Source organism: Zophobas morio, unplaced genomic scaffold, assembly GCF_036711695.1.
Source record: "Zophobas morio isolate AGI-343-1 ecotype UQ-CSIRO unplaced genomic scaffold, CSIRO_AGI_Zmor_V1 ptg000029l, whole genome shotgun sequence".
NCBI classification, from domain to species: Eukaryota; Metazoa; Arthropoda; class Insecta; order Coleoptera; family Tenebrionidae; genus Zophobas; species Zophobas morio.
This window is the reverse complement of record NW_026972134.1, coordinates 3,095,697-3,109,624: the sequence shown is the minus strand read 5'-3', so window position 1 is coordinate 3,109,624 and position 13,928 is coordinate 3,095,697.

Below are 13,928 nucleotides of genomic sequence, written 5' to 3'. Positions count from 1 at the left end.
TGTTTTCAAACTTTTTGTGAATATCAAGTTAAATCGAAAAATAAATAATAATAAGTTGATGCTTGAGACTCATGTTCTGTGTATTTGATTTCAAAATTTTCGTGTTAAATTTGGAATACTTTGAACCAGAATAGGAGCAATTCTAAATCACACCTAAAATTTAAAGGTTGTTAAAAAGTAAACAACCAATCAGATTTACGAATTTAAATAGTTATACTATGGAAATTTGTTAAATTTAAGTTTTTATAGAATTGCCCCTTATGGGTCTTTAATACGCTTTGTACTCTTGTAGTAGCCAATGATTCGCTTATCTATAATCTGTGGTTTATAATACCTTGCCCGACTGCGTCTGTCCGAATCCTCGCTCAAATTTTGAGGCTGTTTAAAAGTACCGATTTTCTTTGCTAAGAAATTTTTCTGCTCGGTCAGTAGTAATATTTTATTTATTTAATATATGGATCGGCACATTAAATACGTCAATAGTAATAACTAAATAACTGTAGGTACTATTACTGTGAACATTCTATGGATCAGTTTTTAATTGGAAAGCGAACATTAAACGACGTTGAACTTCAGCACTAAAGCAGAGTACCACAGCTGGACCATGGGTGAAACTAGGAAAATATTGTGAAGAACTTAATAGATATTGGTTTTACAAAAAGAAAGTAAATAGTGAATAAAAACCATTATGTGTTGTTATTTGTTTAAAAATATTGGCCGCTGAAAGCATGAGACCAAATAAACTTAGGCGACTTTTAGAAACACTTCATAAAGAGAACGTGAACAAACCGAGAGATTTTTTTTTAATTTAGTTCCAAATTATGATATTTATTTACCTTTGCAGAACAGGCTCTAGGGAGTCAATATAACTGTTTTTTAACTAAGAATGTTAAGTTTAAAAAATATAGATTTTGTATATTCTTTATTTTATAATATTTTGAATATATTTTTTTTATTTTTGTTATATTTGAAATTCTCGCGGCCGCCTTCTGAATATTAGGCGACCCCAATCAATGATGTAGGTAATGGCCTTATCAAAACTGTAGAAAAATATGTCGACCCCGGAGCCATTATGCATAGTAACTTCAAGCAAGACTGATACCAGAAATCAGGACAGCAGAAAATTAATTCATAAAAACAGTTGATAATAAAATTGGACCACTTTTTATTACATTAAAAAGATGTTATAAACTTACTAAGAAATTATGGAACCAGAAATAAAATGTACGTATTTTTTCATAAAAAATTATTTTTTAACTCTCACGTATGGGACATATGTGAATTGTGAATTAAAAAAAATCTAATTCAACAATTTTAATAACTGGTAAACACAGAACACACCATAATGACAAAACTAAACATAAACAACAACAAACAAATAAATTACTACAAACTACATATATACATGACTTTAATATTTTTTTGAACTGTCATACCTGAAAAAAAAACAAATAGGATTCTACGACAACTGGTCACAAACAATTGATCGCAAACAACTTGTCGCAGCACAATTAGTAGCACGCGACAATTGGTCGCACGTAAATTTATCGCAGCATCAATTGATCGCAAGGTAAAACTCATCGCGAAGTATTTTCTTTTATTAAAACTAAATATTTTGTATTCTGAATTTTTAGTTGCAATAAATTTAGCAAACAGGTAAGGTGTAAACATCGCATTAAAAACAATTTGATTGTAGCGAAGTGATGAAAGTTGTTAAAAAATACAAGCGTAAACCACTTGTTACATGCGATTTTTTATTAATAAATTGTCATTTTATTTATTTCCTTTTTTTAAGAAATTGTGGTATGGTTGCTTATTTTACCCATTATTATAGGAACTAACTTCATTATAATAAGTACTCAACAAAAAAAAGTAGTTATTGTTCTTAACTAGATTTAGTATACAATTATTAATATATATATATATATATACATGATACTCACAGTTTGGGTTCACGGAAGCAAATTTATTTAGTTCCGGCTTTGTGATTTCAAAGTGTACAAGACCGTTTGGAATCAGTACTGTATTTCAAAAATATCTGTACAGTTGGTTGTATGCCAAGAAAAATTGCTATTATGCACATTACGCTATAGTTGTAATACATTATTTAAGTTGTTGAGTTTTTACTAGTCGTTTTTACTGTGCATTTTTTTAACGCTAGCATAGAGATTTACGTGCTAAAAATTTGAGTCGTGTTAGTAAGTTGTTAGGAGACATTTTTAAATGAAATTTGGATAAGATTAGTCTAACATTTTATAAATCAATCTGAGTTTTGTTTATCGTAAAGAACAAAATATTATAATATAAAAACATTCAATTTGTTACATATTGCTTGTCAGAAGGCCATGTGCCAAAATAATTGTTTGCAAAGCAATATGTAATGAACTTAACATACATTTTACTTTCTGAGCATAAGATAAAGAAGTATAGTAATCGACTTTATGAGGCCACTTGCCACTTTCATGTTTTCTCCACGGTTCATGACCCCTAGTGCATGAAAAAAAGTGGTCTTCCGTTTTCGTTTGTCTGCCGTCTATCTGTCTACCCGTCCGGTTGTCTGTCTTTCTAGTCGATTTCTATTAGACAGTTCTTTTCCGAAACTACTGGACCGATTGTTGTCAAATTTAGTATGTATATTGGGATTATCATGTATTTATGACAAAATGCTAACCAAAATTTGATTAATCACCCTCACCACCAATGGTATGATTGTGTATGTCATGTCCAAAATTTATAATATATTTTTTTAATTTTATAAAATAAGATATTCCTGCAATTGTGATGTATAAATTCGTCTTGAGTTTTCACTTTAAATAAATTCAAATTTTTAGCATTGCTGCACTTGTAGTTCAGGTGCGAAGCAGTTCTGTCGAAGTAACTTCGACCAATTGTTTTATTGTATACTGATTGTATGTTGTTATAATTCCGTAATTTTTTTGTTCTGTACGATAAAATAAACTGGAATTGATTTTTAAAATACCAACCTGGTTCCTATTAGAAAACTTAACATGACCTAAGTAAGTTTTGTAGTAGTAGTTTATCTGCTCAATGCAAAGTCTGAGGTCTTCGAACGTTTCAAAGAATATGAAGCCATGGTCAACAGCCACTTTGAAAGAAAAATAAGCAGATTTCGATGTGACAATGGGCGAGAATATCTTTCAAGCGAAATGATTAAATATTTCAAGAACAGAGGCATTCAGTACGAATTAACCATTAGATATACTCCACAACAAAACGGAGTAGCGGAGAGAAGGAACCGCACTCTGATGGAAAAGGAGAGATGTATGCTACTTGGTTCTAAGATGGAAAAATACTTGTGGACTGAAGCCATCTTAACAGCAGCGTATCTAATAAATAGGTCTCCAACTTTAGCCTTAAAAGATCAAGTGCCTGCAGAGCTATGGTACGGTAAGAAGCCTAATTTGAACAAACTTAGAGTGTTTGGATGTATAGCATATTTACGACTGCCAAACGAACTCATAAAGGGGAAGCTAGACTCTAGGACCAGAACCTGCTTCATGCTAGGATATTGTTCAAATGGCTATCGGCTCTGGTGCTCAGAAGAAAAACGTGTTGTTTTTGGTAGAGATATTACATTTGATGAAACGAAGTCTGCAGCCGAAGAACCAACATTCTATGAAGAACAGAAGCCTGAAGAAAAAATCGAAGAAGTTGCACAAGAAACTATTGAGGAAGACATGGAGCAAGCCACTGAAGATTTCGAAGAAACATCAGAAACTGAACGTAGACACAGTAGCAGGAAGAAAACTACACCAAAGTATTTGGAAGACTACGATACTTCCACAGTTGCCCTGGGTGCATCCGTTGATGATGTACCACTGACATATGACGACATCCAAGGAAGACCTGACTCTGAGAGCTGGTACAAAGCAGTTAGTGAAGAAATGACATCACTATTGAAAAATGAAACATGGACACTTGAAAAATTACCTGAAGGAAAAAGAGCAATAGACTGCAAATGGGTGTTCAAAATAAAACAAAATGGGCTTGGAAGTTTAGGCAAATATAAAGCAAGGCTGGTCGTTAAAGGTTGCTCCCAGCGACCAGGTCTTGATTATGGCGAGACGTATGCGCCAGTAGCTCGTCTGAACACTGTGAGAATATTGTTGTCACTAATAAATGAAAAGGGTTTAGTGGCTGAACAACTCGATGTGAAAAATGCTTTCCTACATGGCTACATTGATGAAGAAATCTATATGAAACCTCCCCCAGGACTCAACACTGCCTCAAACTCAGTGTGCAAGTTACAAAAATCCCTGTATGGGTTGAAGCAAGCCCCTCGCGCGTGGAATTCACGTTTTGACGACTACATAAAAAAGCTGTCGTTTAAAAGGTCAGAGAACGACAAGTGCCTTTATATGAAGAAGACTGACCAGAATGAAATTTATCTTCTTCAGTATGTTGATGACATTATCCTCGCGGCAAACGACTATGAATCTCTGATTACTGTTAAGGAAAAACTTAAAGAAGAGTTTAACATGACAGATCTTGGAAAACTGCGAATGTTTCTGGGCATTGAAATAAATCGATCTGATGACGGTATGTTCCTGAGCCAGCAAGTGTACACTCGACAAATACTGAAGAAATTCGGGATGGAAGAGTGCAAAGCAGTAAGGACTCCCATGGTAATAAAACCTGGAGATGACGGTGGAGAAAATGAATCTGTTCCAGAGAAGCCCTATCGAGAGTTAATTGGAAGTCTCATGTTCCTCATGCTAAACACCAGACCCGACATCAGTGCTGCGATAAATTTCTACAGCCGATTCCAAAGTAATCCAAAACGTTATCATTCTGCGATATCTCCAAGGTACAGCAGATCATGGTCTCTTCTACCCAAAAGAAGGGAGACCACCATTAACCTGTTATGCAGAATCCGACTGGGCAGGAGGAGCAGACCGGAAGTCCACCTCAGGCTTCCTAATTGAAGTTTTTGGAGCCACCGTTTGTTGGGCAACCAAGAAACAGACCACTGTCGCCCTATCATCTACGGAGGCTGAGTATGTAGCCCTAGCAACTGCCACTACTGAACTCCTGTGGTTGAGAAATATTGCGAGAGATTTAGGCAACATGTGGAAGAACCAATTGTAGTGTACGAAGATAATCAGTCCTGTATTCATACTTTGTGCAAGTGGGAACACCAACGTCTGAAACACATTGACGTGAAGTACAACTTTTTGAGAGATTTGTACCAGAACAAAACCATTGATGTTCGATACATCCCATCCGAAGATCAGAAGGCCGACATCCTTACTAAGGCGCTGGGAACGAATCAATTTAGTAAACTTTGTACAAAAATAGGTGTTAGGCCGCGGTAAACGCAATTACGTTTCTTTTTGTTTGTCTTAATTTTAAGGTTAACTGTTAACGATAAAATGACATGTAAATATTATTTAAGGTTATGAAAAATCAAATTGTGGGAGGGTGTTGACAGGTGCATGTTTGGCGCCACAATTTGAATTTCTGTATTTAGGAACTTTAGTAATAAGTAACTGGTGTAAGGATGCCCTGTGATCGGCACCAATGAAATTACTTCCCTCTCTGATATATGGTCCGTTGTAGAAAGAAGATGTAACGGGTGAACTGCTAAATTCTGTTTCTTACTAGTATATTGTTCTTTTACAATTCACTGCCTCTGATTCTTATCAAAAACTATAATATCTATATTATAATATATTGCAAGTAAATTGTTTCATATCTACCAGCGGCTGCAGGCGAGGTAATGCTCATTCTTCAATTATGAAACCAACAGATTTGCAAAAGCAAAGAACACTAGTTTTGCATTCTAAACAATTTTTAGTTAAAAAAAAACAACAAAGTTTAAAATTGCTGTTCTTCTGTTTCGAACCATTATTCGAAATTGGTTTAAAAATGTATGTATGAATCTTCATCAAATATGCATTATATATTTTGCCTCAACGGAAATTTCCATAGTAGACTCATTTGTAACCAACATTTCTTTATTCATGTCATGTCATGTCATGTCATATTCCTATGAGTCTTATGACATTTCTGCAGGCGAGGTAATGCTCATTCACCAGTTACGAAAGCAACAGATTGACAAAAGCCGTGAACACTAGTTTTGCATAACATTCTAAACAATTTTTAGGTAAAAAAAAACAAAATTTAAAATTGTTCTTCTGTTTCGAGTCATGATTCGAAACTGGTTTAAGAAAATATGTATCAATCTTTATCAAATATGCATTACATGTTCTGGTACAACAGAAGTTTTTACTCTAGACTCATTTATAACCCACATTTCCTTTTTCATGTGTTCTTATGACATCTTCTTGCAAAATTTATTGTTTTATAAATCGTATGCTCTGAATAAATTATATCAATCCCTCAGACGCTGAAGGTGAAGTAATGGTAATTCGCCAGCCAAAGACATAGTTTCACAACAGTTGTGAATACTAGTTTTGCATTACAGTTTTTACAATTCTTGTAACTAGTAAATTTTTTTTCTGTTTCGAAAGTGTGTTAAAATATTGGATTGGATTTCCTGATGCAACAGAGGTTTGCACAATAAATTTATTTTTTTATTCCATGTTTTTCATTTGATGTGTCCTTCTGACATCTTGTTGGAAAATTTATCGTTTTCTAATAAACATACTCCAGCTAAATCGTTTCATATCCATCACAGGCTGAAGGCGAAGTAATGGTATTTGTCAGACATTAAACAAATAGCTTTACAATATTGCTGAAAACTAGTTTTAGATAAGATTCTACACAATTGTTGGACAAGGAAGACATCGAAATCTAAAGTTCTTGTTTTTCAGTTTCGAGTCATGATTCGAAACTGTATTTAAAAAAATATATGTCAATCTTTATCAACTCTGCATTACATGTTCTGATAGAAAAGCAATTTGCATAAAGACTCATCTTTAATCCATACTTCTATTTTCGTGTGTCCTTATCACATCTTGTTGGGAAATTTGTCTGTTTCTAATAAATATGCTTTAGGTAAATTATTTCATATCTACCAGAAGCTGAAGACCAAGTAATGGTCATTCACCAGTCATAGAACCACAATCTTTAGAACTCAGGTGAATAGCAATTTTGCGTAACAGTTTGAAGAATATTTGCGCAAAAAATATGTATAACAATGTAAAATTATTATTCCTCCGTTTCGAGTCATGATTCGAAACTGTATTAAATAAATGCATACGAATCTTTATCAAATATGCGTTATACATTCTGATGTAAAAGAGATTTTTACACGAAACCTATTGAAAAAAGTCGTAAACACTAGTTTTGCATAACATTCTAAACAATTTTTAGGTAAAAAAAAACAAAATTTAAAATTGTTGTTCTTCTGTTTCGAGTCATGATTCGAAACTGGTTTAAGAAAATATGTATCAATCTTTATCAAATATGCATTACATATTCTGGTACAACAGAAGTTTTTGCTCTAGACTCATTTATAACCCACATTTCCTTTTTCATGTGTTCTTATGACATCTTCTTGCAAAATTTATTGTTTTATAAATCGTATGCTCTGAATAAATTATATCAATCCCTCAGACACTAAAGGTGAAGTAATGGTAATTCGCCAGCCAAAGACATAGTTTCACAAACAGTTGTGAATACTAGTTTTGCATTACAGTTTTTACAATTCTTGTAACTAGTAAATTTTTTTTCTGTTTCGAAAGTGTGTTAAAATATTGGATTGGATTTCCTGATGCAACAGAGGTTTGCACAATAAATTTTTTTTTTATTCCATGTTTTTCATTTGATGTGTCCTTCTGACATCTTGTTGGAAAATTTATCGTTTTCTAATAAACATACTCCAGCTAAATTGTTTCATATCCATCACAGGCTGAAGGCGAAGTAATGGTATTTGTCAGACATTAAACAAATAGCTTTACAATATTGCTGAAAACTAGTTTTAGATAAGATTCTACACAATTGTTGGACAAGGAAGACATCGAAATCTAAAGTTCTTGTTTTTCAGTTTCGAGTCATGATTCGAAACTGTATTTAAAAAAATATATGTTAATCTTTATCAACTCTGCATTACATGTTCTAATAGAAAAGCAATTTGCATAAAGACTCATCTTTAATCCATACTTCTATTTTCGTGTGTCCTTATCACATCTTGTTAGGAAATTTATCGTTTTCTAATAAACATACTCCAGCTAAATCGTTTCATATCCATCACAGGCTGAAGGCGAAGTAATGGTATTTGTCAGACATTAAACAAATAGCTTTACAATATTGCTGAAAACTAGTTTTAGAGAAGATTCTACACAATTGTTGGACAAGGAAGACATCGAAATCTAAAGTTCTTGTTTTTCAGTTTGGAGTCATGATTCGAAACTGTATTTAAAAAAATATATGTTAATCTTTATCAACTCTGTATTACATGTTCTAATAGAAAAGCAATTTGCATAAAGACTCATCTTTAATCCATACTTCTATTTTCATGTGTCCTTATCACATCTTGTTAGGAAATTTATCGTTTTCTAATAAACATACTCCAGCTAAATCGTTTCATATCCATCACAGGCTGAAGGCGAAGTAATGGTATTTGTCAGACATTAAACAAATAGCTTTACAATATTGCTGAAAACTAGTTTTAGAGAAGATTCTACACAATTGTTGGACAAGGAAGACATCGAAATCTAAAGTTCTTGTTTTTCAGTTTGGAGTCATGATTCGAAACTGTATTTAAAAAAATATATGTTAATCTTTATCAACTCTGCATTACATGTTCTGATAGAAAAGCAATTTGCATAAAAACTCATCTTTAATCCATACTTCTATTTTCGTGTGTCCTTATCACATCTTGTTGGGAAATTTGTCTGTTTCTAATAAATATGCTTTAGGTAAATTATTTCATATCTACCAGAAGCTGAAGACCAAGTAATGGTCATTCACCAGTCATAGAACCACAATCTTTAGAACTCAGGTGAATAGCAATTTTGCGTAACAGTTTGAAGAATATTTGCGCAAAAGATATGTATAACAATGTAAAATTATTATTCCTCCGTTTCGAGTCATGATTCGAAACTGTATTAAATAAATGCATACGAATCTTTATCAAATATGCGTTATACATTCTGATGTAAAAGAGATTTTTACACGAAACCTATTGAAAAAAGTCGTAAACACTAGTTTTGCATAACATTCTAAACAATTTTTAGGTAAAAAAAAACAAAATTTAAAATTGTTGTTCTTCTGTTTCGAGTCATGATTCGAAACTGGTTTAAGAAAATATGTATCAATCTTTATCAAATATGCATTACATATTCTGGTACAACAGAAGTTTTTGCTCTAGACTCATTTATAACCCACATTTCCTTTTTCATGTGTTCTTATGACATCTTCTTGCAAAATTTATTGTTTTATAAATCGTATGCTCTGAATAAATTATATCAATCCCTCAGACACTGAAGGTGAAGTAATGGTAATTCGCCAGCCAAAGACAGTTTCACAAACAGTTGTGAATACTAGTTTTGCATTACAGTTTTTACAATTCTTGTAACTAGTAAATTTTTTTTCTGTTTCGAAAGTGTGTTAAAATATTGGATTGGATTTCCTAATGCAACAGAGGTTTGCACAATAAATTTTTTTTTATTCCAAGTTTTTCATTTGATGTGTCCTTCTGACATCTTGTTGGAAAATTTATCGTTTTCTAATAAACATACTCCAGCTAAATTGTTTCATATCCATCACAGGCTGAAGGCGAAGTAATGGTATTTGTCAGACATGAAACAAATAGCTTTACAATATTGCTGAAAACTAGTTTTAGATAAGATTCTACACAATTGTTGGACAAGGAAGACATCGAAATCTAAAGTTCTTGTTTTTCAGTTTGGAGTCATGATTCGAAACTGTATTTAAAAAAATATATGTTAATCTTTATCAACTCTGTATTACATGTTCTAATAGAAAAGCAATTTGCATAAAGACTCATCTTTAATCCATACTTCTATTTTCGTGTGTCCTTATCACATCTTGTTAGGAAATTTATCGTTTTCTAATAAACATACTCCAGCTAAATCGTTTCATATCCATCACAGCCTGAAGGCGAAGTAATGGTATTTGTCAGACATTAAACAAATAGCTTTACAATATTGCTGAAAACTAGTTTTAGAGAAGATTCTACACAATTGTTGGACAAGGAAGACATCGAAATCTAAAGTTCTTGTTTTTCAGTTTGGAGTCATGATTCGAAACTGTATTTAAAAAAATATATGTTAATCTTTATCAACTCTGCATTACATGTTCTAATAGAAAAGCAATTTGCATAAAGACTCATCTTTAATCCATACTTCTATTTTCGTGTGTCCTTATCACATCTTGTTAGGAAATTTATCGTTTTCTAATAAACATACTCCAGCTAAATCGTTTCATATCCATCACAGGCTGAAGGCGAAGTAATGGTATTTGTCAGACATTAAACAAATAGCTTTACAATATTGCTGAAAACTAGTTTTAGAGAAGATTCTACACAATTGTTGGACAAGGAAGACATCGAAATCTAAAGTTCTTGTTTTTCAGTTTGGAGTCATGATTCGAAACTGTATTTAAAAAAATATATGTTAATCTTTATCAACTCTGTATTACATGTTCTAATAGAAAAGCAATTTGCATAAAGACTCATCTTTAATCCATACTTCTATTTTCGTGTGTCCTTATCACATCTTGTTAGGAAATTTATCGTTTTCTAATAAACATACTCCAGCTAAATCGTTTCATATCCATCACAGGCTGAAGGCGAAGTAATGGTATTTGTCAGACATTAAACAAATAGCTTTACAATATTGCTGAAAACTAGTTTTAGAGAAGATTCTACACAATTGTTGGACAAGGAAGACATCGAAATCTAAAGTTCTTGTTTTTCAGTTTGGAGTCATGATTCGAAACTGTATTTAAAAAAATATATGTTAATCTTTATCAACTCTGCATTACATGTTCTGATAGAAAAGCAATTTGCATAAAGACTCATCTTTAATCCATACTTCTATTTTCGTGTGTCCTTATCACATCTTGTTGGGAAATTTGTCTGTTTCTAATAAATATGCTTTAGGTAAATTATTTCATATCTACCAGAATCTGAAGACCAAGTAATGGTCATTCACCAGTCATAGAACCACAATCTTTAGAACTCAGGTGAATAGCAATTTTGCGTAACAGTTTGAAGAATATTTGCGCAAAAGATGTGTATAACAATGTAAAATTATTATTCCTCCGTTTCGAGTCATGATTCGAAACTGTATTAAATAAATGCATACGAATCTTTATCAAATATGCGTTATACATTCTGATGTAAAAGAGATTTTTACACGAAACCTATTGAAAAAAGTCGTAAACACTAGTTTTGCATAACATTCTAAACAATTTTTAGGTAAAAAAAAACAAAATTTAAAATTGTTGTTCTTCTGTTTCGAGTCATGATTCGAAACTGGTTTAAGAAAATATGTATCAATCTTTATCAAATATGCATTACATATTCTGGTACAACAGAAGTTTTTGCTCTAGACTCATTTATAACCCACATTTCCTTTTTCATGTGTTCTTATGACATCTTCTTGCAAAATTTATTGTTTTATAAATCGTATGCTCTGAATAAATTATATCAATCCCTCAGACACTGAAGGTGAAGTAATGGTAATTCGCCAGCCAAAGACATAGTTTCACAAACAGTTGTGAATACTAGTTTTGCATTACAGTTTTTACAATTCTTGTAACTAGTAAATTTTTTTTCTGTTTCGAAAGTGTGTTAAAATATTGGATTGGATTTCCTAATGCAACAGAGGTTTGCACAATAAATTTTTTTTTATTCCATGTTTTTCATTTGATGTGTCCTTCTGACATCTTGTTGGAAAATTTATCGTTTTCTAATAAACATACTCCAGCTAAATTGTTTCATATCCATCACAGGCTGAAGGCGAAGTAATGGTATTTGTCAGACATGAAACAAATAGCTTTACAATATTGCTGAAAACTAGTTTTAGATAAGATTCTACACAATTGTTGGACAAGGAAGACATCGAAATCTAAAGTTCTTGTTTTTCAGTTTGGAGTCATGATTCGAAACTGTATTTAAAAAAATATATGTTAATCTTTATCAACTCTGTATTACATGTTCTAATAGAAAAGCAATTTGCATAAAGACTCATCTTTAATCCATACTTCGATTTTCGTGTGTCCTTATCACATCTTGTTAGGAAATTTATCGTTTTCTAATAAACATACTCCAGCTAAATCGTTTCATATCCATCACAGCCTGAAGGCGAAGTAATGGTATTTGTCAGACATTAAACAAATAGCTTTACAATATTGCTGAAAACTAGTTTTAGAGAAGATTCTACACAATTGTTGGACAAGGAAGACATCGAAATCTAAAGTTCTTGTTTTTCAGTTTGGAGTCATGATTCGAAACTGTATTTAAAAAAATATATGTTAATCTTTATCAACTCTGCATTACATGTTCTAATAGAAAAGCAATTTGCATAAAGACTCATCTTTAATCCATACTTCGATTTTCGTGTGTCCTTATCACATCTTGTTGGGAAATTTGTCTGTTTCTAATAAATATGCTTTAGGTAAATTATTTCATATCTACCAGAAGCTGAAGACCAAGTAATGGTCATTCACCAGTCATAGAACCACAATCTTTAGAACTCAGGTGAATAGCAATTTTGCGTAACAGTTTGAAGAATATTTGCGCAAAAAATATGTATAACAATGTAAAATTATTATTCCTCCGTTTCGAGTCATGATTCGAAACTGTATTAAATAAATGCATACGAATCTTTATCAAATATGCATTAAACATTAAGAGTAAGTAAGAGTAAGGGAGGTTTGAACAATAGAACTATTTTTTAGCACATAATTTTCCTTTTATGTACTCTTATGATATATTAATTGTAAAATAACTATACCATAATATATTATAATATACTGCAGGTAATTTGTATCACATCTACCAATGGCTGCAGGCGAATGCTCATTCACCAATTACCAAACTAACACATTTGCAAAAATCGTGAATACTTGTTTTGAATAACAATCTAAACAAGTTTTAGATAAAGAAAAAACAACAAAATTTAAAGTTGTTCTTCCGTTTCGAGCCATGATTCGAAATTGTTTAAAAAAAATATGGATGAATCTTTATCAAATATGCATTTATAGATTCATGCCTTTACAACAGAAGTTTCCATAGTAGACTTTAACCTACATTTCTTTTTTCATGTATCCTTACGACATCTTGTTGCGAAATCTATTGTTTTCTAAAACGTATGCACCGACTAAAAAAATAAAATAAAAAACAGTGATGAATACCTACTAGTTTTGCATTACAGTTTGCACAATTGTTATGCAAGAAGAACAATCATTGTAAAATTGTTATTTTTTTGTTTCGACTCATGATTCGAAAGTGTTTGTGATTTTTTATCAAACATTTATTAAAAGTTTGAATTTTTTATTCATCTTTAACTTATAATTCTCTGTTCAAGTGTTCTTGTAATATATTCTTGCGAAATCTATCTTTTATAATAAATAAGTATACTCTGGGTAAATTATACCATATCTATCAGATGCTGAAAGCGAAGTAATGGGAATTCGCTATCAAAAACCTATAGTTTTACAATAGTGGTGAATACTAGTTTTGTGTAACAGTTTGTAAGTAGAATTTTTAGGAAAAAAACATGGAAACTTAAAATTGTTGTTTATCAGTTTCGAATCATGATTCGAAAAGATATTAAAAGAATATATAAATCTTTATCAAATATGAATTAGATACTCTCATGTAACAGAGATTTGTACAATGGACTTATCTTTAATCCAAATTTAATTTTTCATGTGTTCTTATTCCATCTTGTTACGAAACCTATCATTATTAACAAATATGCTCCAAGTATTTTATTTCATATCAACCATCGATTCAAAGCGAAGTAATG